At 44.5% G+C, this 22,632-nt stretch overlaps 1 pseudogene; it reads left to right on the forward strand.

Annotated features, from left to right (window-relative positions):
- Positions 1-22,632, forward strand: part of LOC127918574 (caskin-1-like) — a 78,768-nt pseudogene that overhangs the window by 34,382 nt on the left and 21,754 nt on the right.

Raw genomic sequence — 22,632 nt, forward strand, 5'->3', positions numbered from 1 at the left:
GTTCTCTGTTTATTATATTCTACTCTATTCTACTCTATTCTTCTGTTCTCTGTTTAGTATATTCTACTCTATTCTTCTGTTCTCTGTTTATTATATTCTACTCTATTCTATTCTTCTGTTCTCTGTTTAGTATATTCTACTCTATTCTACTGTTCTCTGTTTATTATATTCTACTCTATTATTCTGTTCTCTGTTTATTATATTCTACTCTATTCTACTGTTCTCTGTCTATTATATTCTACTCTATTCTACTGTTCTCTGTTTATTATATTCTACTCTATTGTTCTGTTCTCTGTTTATTATATTCTACTCTATTCTACTGTTCTCTGTTTATTATATTCTACTCTATTGTTCTGTTCTCTGTTTATTATATTCTACTCTATTCTACTGTTCTCTGTTTATTATATTCTACTCTATTCTACTGTTCTCTGTTTATTATATTCTACTCTATTCTACTCTATTCTTCTGTTCTCTGTTTATTATATTCTACTCTATTCTACTCTATTCTTCTGTTCTCTGTTTAGTATATTCTACTCTATTCTTCTGTTTTCTGTTTATTATATTCTACTCTATTCTACTCTATTCTTCTGTTCTCTGTTTAGTATATTCTACTGTTCTCTGTTTATTATATTCTACTCTATTATTCTGTTCTCTGTTTATTATATTCTACTCTATTCTACTGTTCTCTGTCTATTATATTCTACTCTATTCTTCTGTTCTCTGTTTTATTATATTCTACTCTATTCTACTCTATTCTTCTGTTCTCTGTTTAGTATATTCTACTCTATTCTACTGTTCTCTGTTTATTATATTCTACTCTATTCTTCTGTTCTCTGTTTATTATATTCTACTCTATTCTTCTGTTCTCTGTTTTATTATATTCTACTCTATTCTACTGTTCTCTGTTTATTATATTCTACTCTATTCTTCTGTTCTCTGTTTTATTATATTCTACTCTATTGTTCTGTTCTCTGTTTATTATATTCTACTCTATTCTTCTGTTCTCTGTTTATTATATTCTACTCTATTCTTCTGTTCTCTGTTTATTATATTCTACTCTATTCTTCTGTTCTCTGTTTATTATATTCTACTCTATTCTACTGTTCTCTGTTTATTATATTCTACTCTATTCTTCTGTTCTCTGTTTATTATATTCTACTCTATTCTACTCTATTCTTCTGTTCTCTGTTTATTATATTCTACTCTATTCTTCTGTTCTCTGTTTATTATATTCTACTCTATTCTTCTGTTCTCTGTTTATTATATTCTACTCTATTCTTCTGTTCTCTGTTTATTATATTCTACTCTATTCTTCTGTTCTCTGTTTATTATATTCTACTCTATTCTTCTGTTCTCTGTTTATTATATTCTACTCTGCCACGTTGAATTTATTTGTTTTCTCTGGCAGGTTCTCGAGCAGCATGTTGACGGGCGCTGGAAGGGCTGTATCCATGACAACCGTACAGGAAATGACCGCGTGGGCTACTTCCCTTCTACAATAGTGGAGGTCATCAACAAGAGAACAGGTGTGTGTTTGTGTCTGTGTGCGTGCGGGTTCTTTTGGGTTCTCGGGAATTATCCTTTAACCTGCAGTACAGCCCTGTTAGTCTAACCTGCAGTACAGCCCTGTTAGAGTCTAACCTGCAGTACATCCCTGTTAGAGTCTAACCTGTAGTACAGCCCTGTTAGAGTCTAACCTGCAGTACAGCCCTGTTAGAGTCTAACCTGCAGTACAGCCCTGTTAGAGTCTAACCTGTAGTACAGCCCTGTTAGTCTAACCTGCAGTACAGCCCTGTTAGTCTAACCTGCAGTACAGCCCTGTTAGAGTCTAACCTGCAGTACAGCCCTGTTAGAGTCTAACCTGCAGTACAGCCCTGTTAGAGTCTAACAGTACAGCCCTGTTAGAGTCTAACCTGCAGTACAGCCCTGTTAGAGTCTAACCTGCAGTACAGCCCTGTTAGAGTCTAACCTGCAGTACAGCCCTGTTAGAGTCTAACCTGCAGTACAGCCCTGTTAGAGTCTAACCTGCAGTACAGCCCTGTTAGAGTCTAACCTGCAGTACAGCCCTGTTAGAGTCTAACCTGCAGTACAGCCCTGTTAGAGTCTAACCTGCAGTACAGCCCTGTTAGAGTCTAACCTGTAGTACAGCCCTGTTAGAGTCTAACCTGTAGTACAGCCCTGTTAGAGTCTAACCTGCAGTACAGCCCTGTTAGAGTCTAACCTGCAGTACAGCCCTGTTAGAGTCTAACCTGCAGTACAGCCCTGTTAGAGTCTAACCTGCAGTACAGCCCTGTTAGTCTAACCTGCAGTACAGCCCTGTTAGTCTAACCTGTAGTACAGCCCTGTTAGAGTCTAACCTGTAGTACAGCCCTGTTAGAGTCTAACCTGTAGTACAGCCCTGTTAGAGTCTAACCTGCAGTACAGCCCTGTTAGAGTCTAACCTGCAGTACAGCCCTGTTAGAGTCTAACCTGCAGTACAGCCCTGTTAGAGTCTAACCTGCAGTACAGCCCTGTTAGAGTCTAACCTGCAGTACAGCCCTGTTAGAGTCTAACCTGCAGTACATCCCTGTTAGAGTCTAACCTGCAGTACAGCCCTGTTAGAGTCTAACCTGCAGTACATCCCTGTTAGAGTCTAACCTGTAGTACAGCCCTGTTAGAGTCTAACCTACAGTACAGCCCTGTTAGAGTCTAACCTGCAGTACAGCCCTGTTAGAGTCTAACCTACAGTACAGCCCTGTTAGTCTAACCTGTAGTACAGCCCTGTTAGAGTCTAACCTGCAGTACAGCCCTGTTAGAGTCTAACCTGCAGTACAGCCCTGTTAGAGTCTAACCTGCAGTACAGCCCTGTTAGAGTCTAACCTGCAGTACAGCCCTGTTAGTCTAACCTGCAGTACAGCTCTGTTAGAGTCCTTTAACCTGCAGTACAGCCCTGTTAGAGTCTAACCTGCAGTACATCCCTGTTAGAGTCTAACCTGCAGTACAGCCCTGTTAGAGTCTAACCTGCAGTACAGCCCTGTTAGTCTAACCTGTAGTACAGCCCTGTTAGAGTCTAACCTGTAGTACAGCCCTGTTAGAGTCTAACCTGCAGTACAGCCCTGTTAGAGTCTAACCTGCAGTACAGCCCTGTTAGAGTCTAACCTGTAGTACAGCCCTGTTAGAGTCTAACCTGCAGTACAGCCCTGTTAGTCTAACCTGCAGTACAGCCCTGTTAGAGTCTAACCTGTAGTACAGCCCTGTTAGAGTCTAACCTGCAGTACAGCCCTGTTAGAGTCTAACCTGTAGTACAGCCCTGTTAGAGTCTAACCTGCAGTACAGCCCTGTTAGAGTCTAACCTGCAGTACAGCCCTGTTAGAGTCTAACCTGCAGTACAGCCCTGTTAGAGTCTAACCTGCAGTACAGCCCTGTTAGAGTCTAACCTGCAGTACAGCCCTGTTAGAGTCTAACCTGCAGTACATCCCTGTTAGAGTCTAACCTGCAGTACAGCCCTGTTAGAGTCTAACCTGCAGTACAGCCCTGTTAGTCTAACCTGTAGTACAGCCCTGTTAGAGTCTAACCTGTAGTACAGCCCTGTTAGAGTCTAACCTGCAGTACAGCCCTGTTAGTCTAACCTGCAGTACAGCCCTGTTAGTCTAACCTGCAGTACAGCCCTGTTAGAGTCTAACCTGCAGTACAGCAGCATGTGTGTCAGTGTTGGAGAGAGGGTCTTCAACTCAGCATGCCCAGACCAGCCCCGAGAGAGAGAGAGAGAGAGACAGACAGACAGACAGACAGACAGACAGACAGACAGACAGACAGACAGACAGACAGACAGACAGACAGAAGCCTTGACCCTCTGTAGCAGAGTTTCTCCGTTTCTCTCCTCCCAGATGATCTTGAACTCAGCTATGTCAGCTAACCCTTTTCCTGACCTGGACCTAATTAACCTGCTGCATACGTTATTCTAAACCTCGGCGGAGGCTGCTGATTGGTTCGTCATAATGAACGGAGATAAACATGGAACCCCTGGACATGTTGGATGTGTTAGACACCATTCCACTGATTCCAGCCCCTCCTCCCAAATTAAGGTGTCACCAACCTCCTGTGACACGCACCGACCTCCTGTCGACTGAAAAGGAAAATCAGCCCTGCATTGTCTACTGCTGACTGGACGGTGTGACTAGGTGCTGTTCCACGACTGAACCAGTAGAGGGAGCTAAGCTACCAGTCTGATACAGCTCTATCTATCTACCAGCCTGCATTGTCTACTGCTGACTGGACCGTGTGACTAGGTGCTGTTCCACGACTGAACCCTAGTGGGTCATATTTACCAGTCTGATACATTCTATCTATCTACCACCTATTGTCTACTTGTGGTGTCATATCTATACCAGTAGTGGTGCTACCAGTCTATACAGCTCTATCTATCTAGTGGTGTCATATCTACACCTAGTGGTGTCATATGTCATATCTATATCAGTGGTGTCATATCTACAGCTATCTATCATATAGTCTGACTAGTGGTGTCATATCTATACCTAGTGGTGTCATATCTACACCTAGTGGTGTCATATCTATATCTAGTGGTGTCATATCTATACCTAGTGGTGTCATATCTATCTAGTGGTGTCATATCTATATCTAGTGGTGTCATATCTAGCTAGTGGTGTCATACATCTAGTGGTGTCATATCTATATCTAGTGGTGTCATATCTATACCTAGTGGTGTCATATCTATACCTAGTGGTGTCATATCTACACCTAGTGGTGTCATATCTACACTAGTGCATTGTCTAGTGGTGTCATATCTATATCTAGTGGTGTCATATCTATATCTAGTGGTGTCATATCTATATCTAGTGGTGTCATATCTATATCTAGTGGTGTCATATCTACACCTAGTGGTGTCATATCTATATCTAGTGGTGTCATATCTACACCTAGTGGTGTCATATCTGCATATCTAGTGGTGTCATATCTATATCTAGTGGTGTCATATCTATATCTAGTGGTGTCATATCTATATCTAGTGGTGTCATATCTATACCTAGTGGTGTCATATCTATATCTAGTGGTGTCATATCTATATCTAGTGGTGTCATATCTATATCTAGTGGTGTCATATCTATATCTAGTGGTGTCATATCTATATCTAGTGGTGTCATATCTATACCTAGTGGTGTCATATCTATACCTAGTGGTGTCATATCTATATCTAGTGGTGTCATATCTGCATCTAGTGGTGTCATATCTATACCTAGTGGTGTCATATCTATATCTAGTGGTGTCATATCTATATCTAGTGGTGTCATATCTATATCTAGTGGTGTCATATCTATACCTAGTGGTGTCATATCTATATCTAGTGGTGTCATATCTATATCTAGTGGTGTCATATCTATACCTAGTGGTGTCATATCTATATCTAGTGGTGTCATATCTATATCTAGTGGTGTCATATCTATATCTAGTGGTGTCATATCTATATCTAGTGGTGTCATATCTATATCTAGTGGTGTCATATCTATATCTAGTGGTGTCATATCTATATCTAGTGGTGTCATATCTATACCTAGTGGTGTCATATCTATACCTAGTGGTGTCATATCTATACCTAGTGGTGTCATATCTATACCTAGTGGTGTCATATCTATACCTAGTGGTGTCATATCTATACCTAGTGGTGTCATATCTATATCTAGTGGTGTCATATCTATATCTAGTGGTGTCATATCTATACCTAGTGGTGTCATATCTATATCTAGTGGTGTCATATCTATACCTAGTGGTGTCATATCTATACCTAGTGGTGTCATATCTATATCTAGTGGTGTCATATCTATATCTAGTGGTGTCATATCTATACCTAGTGGTGTCATATCTATACCTAGTGGTGTCATATCTATATCTAGTGGTGTCATATCTATACCTAGTGGTGTCATATCTATACCTAGTGGTGTCATATCTATATCTAGTGGTGTCATATCTATATCTAGTGGTGTCATATCTATACCTAGTGGTGTCATATCTATATCTAGTGGTGTCATATCTACACCTAGTGGTGTCATATCTACACCTAGTGGTGTCATATCTATCTATATCTAGTGGTGTCATATCTATATCTATATCTAGTGGTGTCATATCTAGTGGTGTCATATCTCTAGTGGTGTCATATCTATATCTAGTGGTGTCATATCATAGTAGTGGTGTCATATCTATCTAGTGGTGTCATATCTATATCTAGTGGTGTCATATCTATATCTAGTGGTGTCATATCTATACCTAGTGGTGTCATATCTATACCTAGTGGTGTCATATCTATATCTAGTGGTGTCATATCTATATCTAGTGGTGTCATATCTATATCTAGTGGTGTCATATCTATATCTAGTGGTGTCATATCTATACCTAGTGGTGTCATATCTATATCTAGTGGTGTCATATCTATATCTAGTGGTGTCATATCTATATCTAGTGGTGTCATATCTATATCTAGTGGTGTCATATCTATATCTAGTGGTGTCATATCTATATCTAGTGGTGTCATATCTATATCTAGTGGTGTCATATCTATATCTAGTGGTGTCATATCTATATCTAGTGGTGTCATATCTATATCTAGTGGTGTCATATCTATATCTAGTGGTGTCATATCTATATCTAGTGGTGTCATATCTATACCTAGTGGTGTCATATCTATATGTAGTGGTGTCATATCTATATCTAGTGGTGTCATATCTATACCTAGTGGTGTCATATCTACACCTAGTGGTGTCATATCTACACCTAGTGGTGTCATATCTATATCTAGTGGTGTCATATCTATATCTAGTGGTGTCATATCTACACCTAGTGGTGTCATATCTATATCTAGTGGTGTCATATCTATATCTAGTGGTGTCATATCTATACCTAGTGGTGTCATATCTATATCTAGTGGTGTCATATCTATATCTAGTGGTGTCATATCTGCAGGTAGTGGTGTCATATCTATACCTAGTGGTGTCATATCTATATCTAGTGGTGTCATATCTATATCTAGTGGTGTCATATCTATATCTGTAGTGGTGTCATATCTATATCTAGTGGTGTCATATCTATATCTAGTGGTGTCATATCTATACCTAGTGGTGTCATATCTATATCTAGTGGTGTCATATCTATACCTAGTGGTGTCATATCTACACCTAGTGGTGTCATATCTATATCTAGTGGTGTCATATCTATATCTAGTGGTGTCATATCTGCAGGTAGTGGTGTCATATCTATACCTAGTGGTGTCATATCTATATCTTGGGGGGTCTGTACCTTGGGGGGATCTGTACCTTGGGGGGATCTGTACCTTGTGGGGTCTGTATCTTGGGGGTCTGTATCTTGTGGGGTCTTTATCTTGGGGGGTCTGTACCTTGTGGGGTCTGTACCTTGGAGGGTCTGTACCTTGGGGGTCTGTATCTTGTGGGGTCTGTATCTTTGGGGGTCTGTACCTTGGGGGGTCTGTCTGTCTGTTTTTTTCATGTTTGTCTGTTTTGTTTCACATTGGCTGTCATTTGGCTCTATTTTTCCCTAGTGGTGCGGTGTCATCCTTTCCCTAAGTTCTTCTTCTCCTAGTGGTGTCATATCTACACCTAGTGGTGTCTCTACAGTGCACAGCTTCTCACACACTGTCATATCACTATATCTAGCGGTGTCATACCAGTGGTGTCACACACATCTATATCTAGCGGTGTCATATCTATATCTAGTGGTGTCATATCTATATCTAGTGGTGTCACACACTGTGGTGTCATATCTACACCTAGTGGTGTCATATCTATACCTAGTGGTGTCATATCATCTAGTGGTGTTATCGGTGTATCTAGTGGTGTCATATCTATTTAGTGGTGTCATATCTACACTAGTGGTGTCATACCTACACCTAGTGGTGTCACACACTAGTGGTGTCATATCTAGACCTAGTGGTGTCATCACATATCTATATCTAGCGGTGTCACCTAGTGGTGTCATATCTATATCTAGTGGTGTCATATCTAGACCTAGTGGTGTCATATCTAGACATATCTGTATCTAGTGGTGCACAGCGGTGTCATATCTAGTGGTGTCATATCTCACATCTATATCAGTGGTGTCATCACACCTAACATATCATATCACATATCATATCAGTGGTGTCATATCTAGTATCTTGTGGGGTCTGTACCTTGGGGGTCTGTATCTTGGGGGTCTGTCTGTCTGTCTGTCTGTTTTTTTCATGTTTGTCTGTTTTGTTTCACATCGGCAGTTTTTCCCAACATCCTTTCCCTAAGTTCTTCTTCACTCCAAGCACAGCTTCTCACACAGTTCCACTAATACACACCCACGCACACACACACACAGTTCCACTAATACACACCCACGCACACACACAGAGGGAGAGGGAGTTCACAGTTACATTCTCTTCTCTCCTCTCCTCTCCTCTCCTCTCCTCTTTCCTCCTTCCTCTCCTCACCTCCTTCCATCCCTCTCCTCACCTCCTTCCATCCCTCTCCTCTCCTCCTCCTTCCATCCTCTCCTCTCCTCTCCTCCTTCCTCCCTCCATTCCTCTTTTCCTTCCATTCCTCTCCTCCTTCTATCCTTCACCTCTTCTCTCCTCTCCTATCCTCTCTTCCTTCCATTCCTCTCCTCCTTCTATCCTTCACCTCTTCTCTCCTCCCTCCTATCCTCTCTTCCTTCCATTCCTCTCCTCCTTCTATCCTTCACCTCTTCTCTCCTCTCCTATCGTCTCCTCCCTCCATTCCTCTCTTCCTTCCATTCCTCTCCTCTCTCCTTCCACCCTTCTCCTCTTCTCTCCTATCCTATCCTCTCCTCCCTCCATTCCTCTCCCCTTCCACCCTTCTCCTCTTCTCTCCTATCCTCTCCTCTCCTCCCTCCATTCCTCTCCTCTCTCCTTCCAACCTTCTCCTCTTCTCTCCTATCCTCTCCTCCCTCCATTCCTCTCCTCTCTCCTTCCAACCTTCTCCTCTTCTCTCCTATCCTCTCCTCTCCTCCCTCCATTCCTCTCCTCTCTCCTTCCACCCTTCTCCTATTCTCTCCTATCCTATCCTCTCCTCCATTCCTCTCCTCTCCTCCTCTTCCTCTTCTCTCTATCCTCTCCTCTCCTCCCTCCATTCCTCTCCTCTCTCCTTCCACCCTTCTCCTCTTCTCTCCTATCCTCTCCTCTCCTCCCTCCATTCCTCTCCTCTCTCCTTCCACCCTTCTCCTCTTCTCTCCTCTCCTCTCCTCCCTCCATTCCTCTCCTCCCTCCATTCCTCTCCTCTCTCCTTCCACCCTTCTCCTCTTCTCTCCTCTCTCCATCCTAGTCACAGTCGTCTCTATTCCGTCTCCTCCCTCCATCTCTCTCTTTGTTCATCTCTCTAACATGTTACCGTGTTGATTGATTTGTGATTTAAGGTTTTTCATTAATTTAATTACATTTTATTTCTCTTACAATTTTTTTTGTTTTTGTTGTTGTTTGTTTTTGTTTGTTTGTTGTCGTGTCATCGTCACGGTGATCGTATCTAGGTTTGCCGAGCACAGTCATTAACACCCAACAGTTTCAAAAGATACAGCTCGTTCCCACGCCGACGGTCGCCCCCGCCAACTCAGCGGTCGTCAACGGCAACGAAACCACGTTCCATCAGTTCCATATCCTGCCTCCTCCGCCTCCTCCACCTCCACATACCCATCAGCCACTGCTTCCACTATTCACTTCCTTTGGCTATAACAGGTCGCCCGTGACGACCCCGGGGGACACACCCCCCACCCCCCCAGGTACACGCCCCCCTCATACATTATTATTATTATTATTATTATTATTATTATTATTATTATTATTATTATTATTATTATTATTATTATTATTATTATTATTATCCCCAAAGCTTTAAGGGGTGATGATTACCTATCTATGATCTAATATCTGATTGGCTCACCTACTCTCACCTCTCTGACAGCTCTTATTGGTGAGGTCATCCCTTGAGGTTTTCGGTTTATATCCTGGTTAAAGTTGTGGTCTATGTCATCTGTTACAGTTTAAAGTTGTGGTCTATGTCATCTGTTACAGTTTAAAGTTGTGGTCTATGTCATCTGTTACAGTTTAAAGTTGTGGTCTATGTCATCTGTTACAGTTTAAAGTTGTGGTCTATGTCATCTGTTACAGTTTAAAGTTGTGGTCTAACAAGGGTTATAGTGTAGTGTTGCTGCTGAACAAGGGTTATAGTGGGGTGTTGCTGTTGAACAAGGGTTATAGTGTAGTGTTGCTGTTGAACAAGGGTTATAGTGTAGTGTTGCTGTTGAACAAGGGTTATAGTGGGGTGTTACTGTTGAACAAGGGTTATAGTGTAGTGTTGCTGTTGAACAAGGGTTATAGTGTAGTGATGCTGTTGAACAAGGGTTATAGTGTAGTGTTGCTGTTGAACAAGGGTTATAGTGTAGTGTTGCTGTTGAACAAGGGTTATAGTGTAGTGTTGCTGTTGAACAAGGGTTATAGTGGGGTGTTGCTGTTGAACAAGGGTTATAGTGGGGTGTTGCTGTTGAACAAGGGTTATAGTGTAGTGTTGCTGTTGAACAAGGGTTATAGTGTAGTGTTGCTGTTGAACAAGGGTTATAGTGTAGTGTTGCTGTTGAACAAGGGTTATAGTGGGGTGTTGCTGTTGAACAAGGGTTATAGTGTAGTGTTACTGTTGAACAAGGGTTATAGTGTAGTGGGGTGTTGCTGTTGAACAAGGGTTATAGTGTAGTGTTGCTGTTGAACAAGGGTTATAGTGGGGTGTTGCTGTTGAACAAGGGTTATAGTGTAGTGATGCTGTTGAACAAGGGTTATAGTGTAGTGTTGCTGTTGAACAAGGGTTATAGTGGGGTGTTGCTGTTGAACAAGGGTTATAGTGTAGTGTTGCTGTTGAACAAGGGTTATAGTGTAGTGATGCTGTTGAACAAGGGTTATAGTGTAGTGTTGCTGTTGAACAAGGGTTATAGTGTAGTGTTGTGATGCTGTTGAACAAGGGTTATAGTGTAGTGTTGCTGTTGAACAAGGGTTATAGTGGGGTGTTACTGTTGAACAAGGGTTATAGTGTAGTGTTGCTGTTGAACAAGGGTTATAGTGTAGTGATGCTGTTGAACAAGGGTTATAGTGTAGTGTTGCTGTTGAACAAGGGTTATAGTGTAGTGTTGCTGTTGAACAAGGGTTATAGTGTAGTGATGCTGTTGAACAAGGGTTATAGTGTAGTGTTGCTGTTGAACAAGGGTTATAGTGTAGTGTTGTGATGCTGTTGAACAAGGGTTATAGTGTAGTGATGCTGTTGAACAAGGGTTATAGTGTAGTGTTGCTGTTGAACAAGGGTTATAGTGTAGTGTTACTGTTGAACAAGGGTTATAGTGTAGTGTTGTGATGCTGTTGAACAAGGGTTATAGTGTAGTGTTGCTGTTGAACAAGGGTTATAGTGTAGTGTTGCTGTTGAACAAGGGTTATAGTGTAGTGTTGCTGTTGAACAAGGGTTATAGTGTAGTGTTGTGATGCTGTTGAACAAGGGTTATAGTGTAGTGTTGCTGCTGAACAAGGGTTATAGTGTAGTGATGCTGTTGAACAAGTGTTATAGTGTAGTGTTGCTGTTGAACAAGGGTTATAGTGTAGTGTTGTTGTTGAACAAGGGTTATAGTGTAGTGTTGCTGTTGAACAAGGGTTATAGTGTAGTGATGCTGTTGAACAAGGGTTATAGTGTTGTGATGCTGTTGAACAAGGGTTATAGTGTAGTGTTGCTGTTGAACAAGGGTTATAGTGTTGTGATGCTGTTGAACAAGGGTTATAGTGTAGTGATGCTGTTGAACAAGGGTTATAGTGTTGTGATGCTGTTGAACAAGGGTTATAGTGTAGTGTTGCTGTTGAACAAGGGTTATAGTGTTGTGATGCTGTTGAACAAGGGTTATAGTGTAGTGATGCTGTTGAACAAGGGTTATAGTGTAGTGTTGCTGTTGAACAAGGGTTATAGTGTAGTGTTGCTGTTGAACAAGGGTTATAGTGTAGTGTTGTGATGCTGCTGAACAAGGCAAACAAACCACCCACTCAACCTGACCATACCACCCACTCAACCTGACTATACCACACACTCAACCTGACCAAACCACGCACTCAACCTGACCATACCACCCACTCAACCTGACCAAACCACCCACTCAACCTGACCAAACCACCCACTCAACCTGACCAAACCACCCACTCAACCTGACTATACCACCCACTCAACCTGACCATACCACCCACTCAACCTGACCATACCACCCACTCAACCTGACTATACCACCCACTCAACCTGACCATACCACCCACTCAACCTGACCATATCACCCACTCAACCTGACTATATCACCCACTCAACCTGACCATATCACCCACTCAACCTGACTATACCACCCACTCAACCTGACCATACCACCCACTCAACCTGACCCTCTGTCCTGACCAAACCACCCACTCAACCTGACTATACCACCCACTCAACCTGACCCTCTGTCCTGACTATACCACCCACTCAACCTGACCATACCACCCACTCAACCTGACTATACCACCCACTCAACCTGACCACACCACCCACTCAACCTGACTATACCACCCACTCAACCTGACCACACCACCCACTCAACCTGACTATACCACCCACTCAACCTGACCATACCACCCACTCAACCTGACCAAACCACCCACTCAACCTGTGGTGACGGTTTGACTTGTTGCTCTACCTTGGCATTAGAATGGTCAGGGGGAATAGTTCTGTTGCTCTCTCCCCTCCTCCCTAACTCACTCAGCCTCCTCTACCTTGGCATTAGAATGGTCAGGGGGAATAGTTCTGTTGCTCTCTCCCCTCCTCCCTAACTCACTCAGCCTCCTCTACCTTGGCATTAGAATGGTCAGGGGGAATAGTTCTGTTGCTCTCTCCCCTCCTCCCTAACTCATTCAGCCTCTCTACCTTGGCATTAGAATGGTCAGGGGGAATAGTTCTGTTGCTCTCTCCCCTCCTCCCTAACTCACTCAGCCTCCTCTACCTTGGCATTAGAATGGTCAGGGGGAATAGTTCTGTTGCTCTCTCCCCTCCTCCCTAACTCACTCAGCCTCCTCTACCTTGGCATTAGAATGGTCAGGGGGAATAGTTCTGTTGCTCTCTCCCCTCCTCCCTAACTCACTCAGCCTCCTCTACCTTGGCATTAGAATGGTCAGGGGGAATAGTTCTGTTGCTGTCTCCCCTCCTCCCTAACTCACTCAGCCTCCTCTACCTTGGCATTAGAATGGTCAGGGGGAATAGTTCTGTTGCTCTCTCCCCTCCTCCCTAACTCACTCAGCCTCCTCTACCTTGGCATTAGAAGCTTGTATTTTAGTCTTCCGTAGCTTGTATTGTGGTCTTCCGTAGCTTGTATTGTGGTCTTCTGTAGCTTGTATTGTGGTCTTCTGTAGCTTGTATTGTGGTCTTCTGTAGCTTGTATTGTGGTCTTCTGTAGCTTGTATTGTGGTCTTCCGTAGCTTGTATTGTGGTCTTCTGTAGCTTGTATTGTGGTCTTCCGTAGCTTGTATTGTGGTCTTCCGTAGCTTGTATTGTGGTCTTCCGTAGCTTGTATTGTGGTCTTCCGTAGCTTGTATTGTGGTCTTACGTAGCTTGTGTTGTGGTCTTCCGTAGCTTGTATTTTAGTCTTCCGTAGCTTGTATTGTGGTCTTCCGTAGCTTGTATTGTGGTCTTCCCAACTTGTATTGTGGTCTTCCGTAGCTTGTATTGTGGTCTTCCGTAGCTTGTATTGTGGTCTTCCGTAGCTTGTATTGTGGTCTTCCGTAGCTTGTATTGTGGTCTTCCGTAGCTTGTATTGTGGTCTTCCGTAGCTTGTATTGTGGTCTTCCGTAGCTTGTATTGTGGTCTTCCGTAGCTTGTATTGTGGTCTTCCATAGCTTGTATTCTGGTCTTCCGTAGCTTGTATTGTAGTCTTCCGTAGCTTGTATTCTGGTCTTCCGTAGCTTGTGTTGTGGTCTTCCGTAGCTTGTGTTGTGGTCTTCCGTAGCTTGTGTTGTGGTCTTCCGTAGCTTGTGTTGTGGTCTTCCGTAGCTTGTATTGTGGTCTTCCGTAGCTTGTATTGTGGTCTTCCGTAGCTTGTATTGTAGTCTTCCGTAGCTTGTATTGTGGTCTTCCATAGCTTGTATTGTAGTCTTCCGTAGCTTGTATTGTGGTCTTCCGTAGCTTGTATTGTGGTCTTCCATAGCTTGTATTCTGGTCTTCCGTAGCTTGTATTGTAGTCTTCCGTAGCTTGTATTCTGGTCTTCCGTAGCTTGTGTTGTGGTCTTCCGTAGCTTGTATTCTGGTCTTCCGTAGCTTGTATTGTAGTCTTCCGTAGCTTGTATTCTGGTCTTCCGTAGCTTGTGTTGTGGTCTTCCGTAGCTTGTATTGTAGTCTTCCGTAGCTTGTATTCTGGTCTTCCGTAGCTTGTATTCTGGTCTTCCGTAGCTTGTGTTGTGGTCTTCCGTAGCTTGTGTTGTGGTCTTCCGTAGCTTGTATTGTAGTCTTCCGTAGCTTGAATTCTGGTCTTCCGTAGCTTGTGTTGTGGTCTTCCGTAGCTTGTATTGTGGTCTTCCGTAGCTTGTGTTGTGGTCTTCCGTAGCTTGTATTGTAGTCTTCCGTAGCTTGTATTCTGGTCTTCCGTAGCTTGTGTTGTGGTCTTCCGTAGCTTGTATTGTGGTCTTCCGTAGCTTGTATTGTGGTCTTCCGTAGCTTGTATTGTGGTCTTCCGTAGCTTGTATTGTGGTCTTCCGTAGCTTGTATTGTGGTCTTCCGTAGCTTGTATTGTAGTCTTCCGTAGCTTGTGTTGTGGTCTTCCGTAGCTTGTATTGTGGTCTTCCGTAGCTTGTATTGTGGTCTTCCGTAGCTTGTATTGTGGTCTTCCGTAGCTTGTATTGTAGTCTTCCGTAGCTTGTATTGTGGTCTTCCGTAGCTTGTATTGTAGTCTTTCGTAGCTTGTATTCTGGTCTTCCGTAGCTTGTGTTGTGGTCTTCCGTAGCTTGTGTTGTGGTCTTCCGTAGCTTGTATTGTAGTCTTCCGTAGCTTGTATTGTGGTCTTCCGTAGCTTGTATTGTGGTCTTCCGTAGCTTGTATTGTAGTCTTCCGTAGCTTGTATTGTGGTCTTCCATAGCTTGTATTCTGGTCTTCCGTAGCTTGTGTTGTGGTCTTCCGTAGCTTGTGTTGTGGTCTTCCGTAGCTTGTGTTGTGGTCTTCCGTAGCTTGTGTTGTGGTCTTCCGTAGCTTGTGTTGTGGTCTTCCGTAGCTTGTGTTGTGGTCTTCCATAGCTTGTGTTGTGGTCTTCCATAGCTTCCTGTTTCACTGAGGGTTTAATAATGAGGTAACAGACATGTAAAATCCATTTCACATCCATCCCTTGGATTGGAACCAAGCCATCTGAGACAAACATAGAGCTCTTTGGCCACACACACCAGGGGTAGGATTGGCATTGAAAGAGCCATGCATATTAAACACTATGCAGAAAGGTACCTCATACCTACTGTAAAATATATGTTCATGTTATGGGGATGTTTTGATTCCACTGATCCTGGGGCCCTTGTTAAGGGTCAACCGAACCATGAACTCAAAATCAGCCCAAAAACTCATCCTCCTCCAGGAGGCTGAAACTTAGCCGCAAGTGGATCTTGCAACAAGAAAACAACTATCTAGCCACCTAGCTCTGTTGTTTGGTTAGCAGTGTTTCAGTAGTACAGCCACCTAGCACTGTTGTTTGGTTAGCAGTGTTTCAGTAGTACAGCCACCTAGCTCTGTTGTTTGGTTAGCAGTGTTTCTGTAGTACAGCCACCTAGCTCTGTTGTTTGGTTAGCAGTGTTTCAGTAGTACAGCCACCTAGCTCTGTTGTTTGGTTAGCAGTGTTTCTGTAGTACAGCCACCTAGCTCTGTTGTTTGGTTAGCAGTGTTTCAGTTGTACAGCCACCTAGCACTGTTGTTTGGTTAGCAGTGTTTCTGTAGTACAGCCACGTAGCTCTGTTGTTTGGTTAGCGGTGTTTCTGTAGTACAGCCACCTAGCACTGTTGTTTGGTTAGCAGTGTTTCTGTAGTACAGCCACGTAGCTCTGTTGTTTGGTTAGCAGTGTTTCAGTAGTACAGCGTGTCAGTAGTACAGCCACCTAGCTCTGTTGTTTGGTTAGCAGTGTTTCAGTTGTACAGCCACCTAGCACTGTTGTTTGGTTAGCAGTGTTTCAGTTGAGTCTCTGTTCTACTGTAACCCTCTCCTCCAGTCTCTAAAGGCATTGAGTCCCTGTTCTACTGTAACCCTCTCCTCCAGTCTCTAAAGGCCTTGAGTCCCTGTTCTACTGTAACCCTCTCCTCCAGTCTCTAAAGGCCTTGAGTCTCTGTTCTACTGTAACCCTCTCCTCCAGTCTCTAAAGGCCTTGAGTCTCTGTTCTACTGTAACCCTCTCCTCCAGTCTCTAAAGGCATTGAGTCCCTGTTCTACTGTAACCCTCTCCTCCAGTCTCTAAAGGCCTTGAGTCTCTGTTCTACTGTAACCCTCTCCTCCAGTCTCTAAAGGCCTTGAGTCTCTGTTCTACTGTAACCCTCTCCTCCAGTCTCTAAAGGCCTTGAGTCTCTGTTCTACTGTAACCCTCTCCTCCAGTCTCTATGGTTTATAAAGGCCTTGAGTCCCTGTTCTACTGTAACCCTCTCCTCCAGTCTCTATGGTTTATAAAGGCCTTGAGTCCCTGTTCTACTGGAACCCTCTCCTCCAGTCTCTAAAGGCCTTGAGCCTCTGTTCTACTGTAACCCTCTCCTCCAGTCTCTAAAGGCCTTGAGTCCCTGTTCTACTGTAACTCTCTCCTCCAGTCTCTAAAGGCCTTGAGTCCCTGTTCTACTGTAACCCTCTCCTTCAGTCTCTAAAGGCCTTGAGTCCCTGTTCTACTGTAACCCTCTCCTCCAGTCTCTAAAGGCCTTGAGTCTCTGTTCTACTGTAACCCTCTCCTCCAGTCTCCCTGTTCTACTGTAACCCTCTCCTCCAGTCTCTATGGTTTATAAAGGCCTTGAGTCCCTGTTCTACTGTAACCCTCTCCTCCAGTCTCTAAAGGCCTTGAGTCCCTGTTCTACTGTAACCCTCTCCTCCAGTCTCTAAAGGCCTTGAGTCCCTGTTCTACTGTAACTCTCTCCTCCAGTCTCTAAAGGCCTTGAGTCTCTGTTCTACTGTAACCCTCTCCTCCAGTCTCTAAAGGCCTTGAGTCCCTGTTCTACTGTAACCCTCTCCTCCAGTCTCTAAAGGCCTTGAGTCTCTGTTCTACTGTAACCCTCTCCTCCAGTCTCTAAAGGCCTTGAGTCCCTGTTCTACTGTAACCCTCTCCTCCAGTCTCTAAAGGCCTTGAGTCTCTGTTCTACTGTAACCCTCTCCTCCAGTCTCTAAAGGCCTTGAGTCCCTGTTCTACTGTAACCCTCTCCTCCAGTCTCTAAAGGCCTTGAGTCCCTGTTCTACTGTAACCCTCTCCTCCAGTCTCTAAAGGCCTTGAGTCCCTGTTCTACTGTAACCCTCTCCTCCAGTCTCTAAAGGCCTTGAGTCCCTGTTCTACTGTAACCCTCTCCTCCAGTCTCTAAAGGCCTTGAGTCTCTGTTCTACTGTAACCCTCTCCTCCAGTCTCTAAAGGCCTTGAGTCCCTGTTCTACTGTAACCCTCTCCTCCAGTCTCTAAAGGCCTTGAGTCCCTGTTCTACTGTAACCCTCTCCTCCAGTCTCTAAAGGCCTTGAGTCTCTGTTCTACTGTAACCCTCTCCTCCAGTCTCTAAAGGCCTTGAGTCCCTGTTCTACTGTAACCCTCTCCTCCAGTCTCTAAAGGCCTTGAGTCTCTGTTCTACTGTAACCCTCTCCTCCAGTCTCTAAAGGCCTTGAGTCCCTGTTCTACTGTAACCCTCTCCTCCAGTCTCTAAAGGCCTTGAGTCCCTGTTCTACTGTAACCCTCTCCTCCAGTCTCTATGGTTTATAAAGGCCTTGAGTCCCTGTTCTACTGTAACCCTCTCCTCCAGTCTCTAAAGGCCTTGAGTCCCTGTTCTACTGTAATCCTCTCCTCCAGTCTCTAAAGGCCTTGAGTCCCTGTTCTACTGTAACCCTCTCCTCTAGTCTCTAAAGGCCTTGAGTCCCTGTTCTACTGTAACCCTCTCCTCTAGTCTCTAAAGGCATTGAGTCCCTGTTCTACTGTAACCCTCTCCTCCAGTCTCTAAAGGCCTTGAGTCCCTGTTCTACTGTAACCCTCTCCTCCAGTCTCTATGGTTTATAAAGGCCTTGAGTCCCTGTTCTACTGTAACCCTCTCCTCCAGTCTCTAAAGGCCTTGAGTCCCTGTTCTACTGTAACCCTCTCCTCCAGTCTCTAAAGGCCTTGAGCCTCTGTTCTACTGTAACCCTCTCCTCCAGTCTCTAAAGGCCTTGAGTCCCTGTTCTACTGTAACCCTCTCCTCCAGTCTCTAAAGGCCTTGAGTCCCTGTTCTACTGTAACCCTCTCCTCCAGTCTCTAAAGGCCTTGAGTCCCTGTTCTACTGTAATCCTCTCCTCCAGTCTCTAAAGGCCTTGAGTCCCTGTTCTACTGTAACCCTCTCCTCCAGTCTCTAAAGGCCTTGAGTCTCTGTTCTACTGTAACCCTCTCCTCCAGTCTCTAAAGGCATTGAGTCCCTGTTCTACTGTAATCCTCTCCTCCAGTCTCTAAAGGCCTTGAGTCCCTGTTCTACTGTAACCCTCTCCTCCAGTCTCTAAAGGCCTTGAGTCCCTGTTCTACTGTAATCCTCTCCTCCAGTCTCTAAAGGCCTTGAGTCCCTGTTCTACTGTAACCCTCTCCTCCAGTCTCTAAAGGCCCTGAGTCCCTGTTCTACTGTAACCCTCTCCTCCAGTCTCTAAAGGCCCTGAGTCCCTGTTCTACTGTAACCCTCTCCTCCAGTCTCTATGGTTTATAAAGGCCTTGAGTCCCTGTTCTACTGTAACCCTCTCCTCCAGTCTCTAAAGGCCTTGAGTCCCTGTTCTACTGTAATCCTCTCCTCCAGTCTCTAAAGGCCTTGAGTCCCTGTTCTACTGTAACCCTCTCCTCCAGTCTCTAAAGGCCTTGAGTCCCTGTTCTACTGTAACCCTCTCCTCCAGTCTCTAAAGGCCTTGAGTCCCTGTTCTACTGTAACCCTCTCCTCCAGTCTCTAAAGGCCTTGAGTCTCTGTTCTACTGTAACCCTCTCCTCCAGTCTCTAAAGGCCTTGAGTCCCTGTTCTACTGTAACCCTCTCCTCCAGTCTCTAAAGGCCTTGAGTCCCTGTTCTACTGTAACCCTCTCCTCCAGTCTCTAAAGGCCTTGAGTCCCTGTTCTACTGTAATCCTCTCCTCCAGTCTCTAAAGACCTTGAGTCCCTGTTCTACTGTAACCCTCTCCTCCAGTCTCTAAAGGCCTTGAGTCCCTGTTCTACTGTAACCCTCTCCCCCAGTCTCTAAAGGCCTTGAGTCCCTGTTCTACTGTAACCCTCTCCAGTCTCTAAAGGCCTTGAGTCCCTGTTCTACTGTAACCCTCTCCTCCAGTCTCTAAAGGCCTTGAGTCCCTGTTCTACTGTAACCCTCTCCTCCAGTCTCTAAAGGCCTTGAGTCCCTGTTCTACTGTAACCCTCTCCCCCAGTCTCTAAAGGCCTTGAGTCCCTGTTCTACTGTAACCCTCTCCAGTCTCTAAAGGCCTTGAGTCCCTGTTCTACTGTAACCCTCTCCTCCAGTCTCTAAAGGCCTTGAGTCCCTGTTCTACTGTAACCCTCTCCTCCAGTCTCTAAAGGCCTTGAGTCTCTGTTCTACTGTGACTCTCTCTCCTGATGAACTGCAGCTCATACCGGACCTACCTTACCTTAACCTGCATATATCATCATATATCTCTTCATATATTATACATACATATATGTATATTTATGTACATTCTGACACACATATATATATATATATATATCTACACGGATATACATGAATGCTACTGATCTATTTATGTACAATGGTATATAAATGTTCTCATATATCTATGGAATATATATATATGTGTGATGTATATATGCGTGTGTGTCTGTGTCTGCTGTCAAGCTAGGGTGAAGTTAAACAAGCAGATATAGAGTATATTCTAGGGTCCCCCTTACCCCCACGCCGCCCTGCACCCCCATCTGTCCTGCTGGTTGGGGATCGTGGAGGGGCTGGTTAGCCATGTTTAGGATTAGCGGGTCAATGCTAGCAAAGCTAAGGTTTAGAGTTAGAAGGTGAGTGATTAACTGTTTGCAGTTAATGCTAGTTTTGCTTAATTGTTAGCTGCTAATGCTAGTTATTGGCTAACACTACATTAGCGTCAGGGTTAACCGCTAATGGTAGTTTAGCCCCAGGACTAGCAGCGATTCCTAGTTTAGGGTTTGCTACTAATGCTAGTTCAGTGACAGATTTAGCTGCTAATGCTATTTTAGCCCCATGGCTAGCAGTGATGGCTAGTTTGGGGTTAGCTTCTAATGCTATTTTAGCCCCAGGACTAACAGTGATTCCTAGTTTAGGGTTAGTTACTAATGCTAGTTCAGTGACAGATTTAGCTGCTAATGCTATTTTAGCCCCATGAGCAGTGAACACTATTGGTAGTGATTCCTAGTTTAAGGTTAGCTACTAATGCTGTTTCAGTGACAGGGTTTGCTTCTAATGCTATTTTAGCCCCAGGACTAGCAGTGATGGCTAGTTTGGGGTTAGCTACTAATGCTATTTTAGCGTGGAGTTTAGCTGCTAATGCTAGTTTAACCCCGGAGTTAGGTGCCAAGGCTAGTTTATCCCCAGGATTAGCTGATAGTTTAGCGTAGCTGGGGTTAGCGGCTACAGCTAGATTAGCGGAGCAGGGGGATTTAGAGGTTAACAGTGGTTTCTGTGTTGAAGGTTGTCGCGGCTCAGAAGCCACCCCTCACGGTTCCCCCACCCGGTCCTGCGGCCCCCAGGGCAGCTCCAGCGAGGAGATATGGGTGCTGCGCAAGCCTGGGCCAGGTAACCCCGCCCCGCGCAGCCCTGCCTGACCCCTGACCTGTGGCGTTGTCTACAGATTGAAGCTGCCCCTAACCATAGGTCTAGATCAGATTATCCGGGCTAATACTATAGGGCAAGGCAACACAATGGCCCCTATAGGATCTGACCTAGAATCAGTGGATAGGGGCACCTTAGAGACCCTGCCATCTCTCCATTATGTCCAGAACTGAACAGAGACCAGTACCTACCTGGCAGTAACTGGTCCCTGGCTGTACCTGGCAGTACCTGGTCCCTGGCTGTGTGTGTAGGGCTGCAGTCATTATCTCTCTCTGTCTCTCTCTCTCTCTCTGTATCTCTGTCTCTCTCTCTCTCTCTCTCTCTCTCTCTGTCTCTCTCTCTGTCTCTCTCTCTGTCTCTCTCTCTGTCTCTCTCCCTGTCTCTCTCTCTCTGCATGGGTCTTTAGTCTCTCTGTCTCTGTCTCTCTGTCTCTCTGTCTCTCTCTGTCTCTGTCTCTGTCTCTCTCTCTCTCTCTCTCTCTCTCTCTCTCTGTCTCTCTCTCTGTCTCTCTCCCTGTCTCTCTCTGTCTCTGTCTCTCTGTCTCTCTGTCTCTCTCTCTGTCTCTCTCTCTGTCTCTCTCTCTCTCTCTCTCTGTCTCTCTCCCTGTCTCTCTCCCTGTCTCTCTCCCTGTCTCTCTCCCTGTCTCACTCTCTCTGCATGGGTCTTTAGTCTCTCTGTCAGTCATCAGGCCAGCGTCGGTCAGTGGATGTGTGTGTGTTTAAGTGTGTCAGTCACTCCGTCAATCACCTCGTCTGTCCTCGCCGAGAACCCATGCTGTTGAGTGGGCTGCTGTCCAGTGCATTGTAGCGGAGAAACGCATATGATACCTGGTTCTGTGTTAACACACACCTGTGTGTGTGTGTGTGTTGTGTTTACCAGGTGGAGACCGAAGTAGCGTGGGGAGTTCTGGCAGTGTGACCAGTGTGAGGTCATCAGGGAGTGGTCAGAGTGCCGGGAGCTCCACCCACATTCTCCACGCGCAGGCCGAGGGGGTTAAGGTGAGGCGCGCACACACACAGACACACACCACACACACTTAATGCTGATCACAGTGCTGTCCTAAAATGGACACTGTAACCGTCTACGATATAACACATATCTATAGTTAAAAGGTCTTTGTTTGAACCTTTTAATTTAATCAATTAAGTTATCAGGAAACGTATATATCTGTCCTATATATCTGTCCTAGTGTAGAACGGCCCTGTGTGGAGTCCTATATATCTGTCCTATATATCTGTCCTAGTGTAGAATGGCCCTGTTTGGAGTCCTATATATCTGTCCTATATATCTGTCCTATATATCTGTCCTAGTGTAGAATGGCCCTGTTTGGAGTCCTATATATCTGTCCTATATATCTGTCCTAGTGTAGAATGGCCCTGTGTGGAGTCCTATATATCTGTCCTATATATCTGTCCTAGTGTAGAATGGCCCTGTGTGGAGTCCTATATATCTGTCCTATATATCTGTCCTATATATCTGTCCTAGTGTAGAATGGCCCTGTGTGGAGTCCTATATATCTGTCCTATATATCTGTCCTATATATCTGTCCTAGTGTGTGTTGTAACTAAAGGCTGTGTCTCTCTGTGTGTTGTAACTAAA

This window comes from Oncorhynchus keta, unplaced genomic scaffold (assembly GCF_023373465.1).
Source record: "Oncorhynchus keta strain PuntledgeMale-10-30-2019 unplaced genomic scaffold, Oket_V2 Un_contig_14524_pilon_pilon, whole genome shotgun sequence".
NCBI lineage: Eukaryota > Metazoa > Chordata > Actinopteri > Salmoniformes > Salmonidae > Oncorhynchus > Oncorhynchus keta.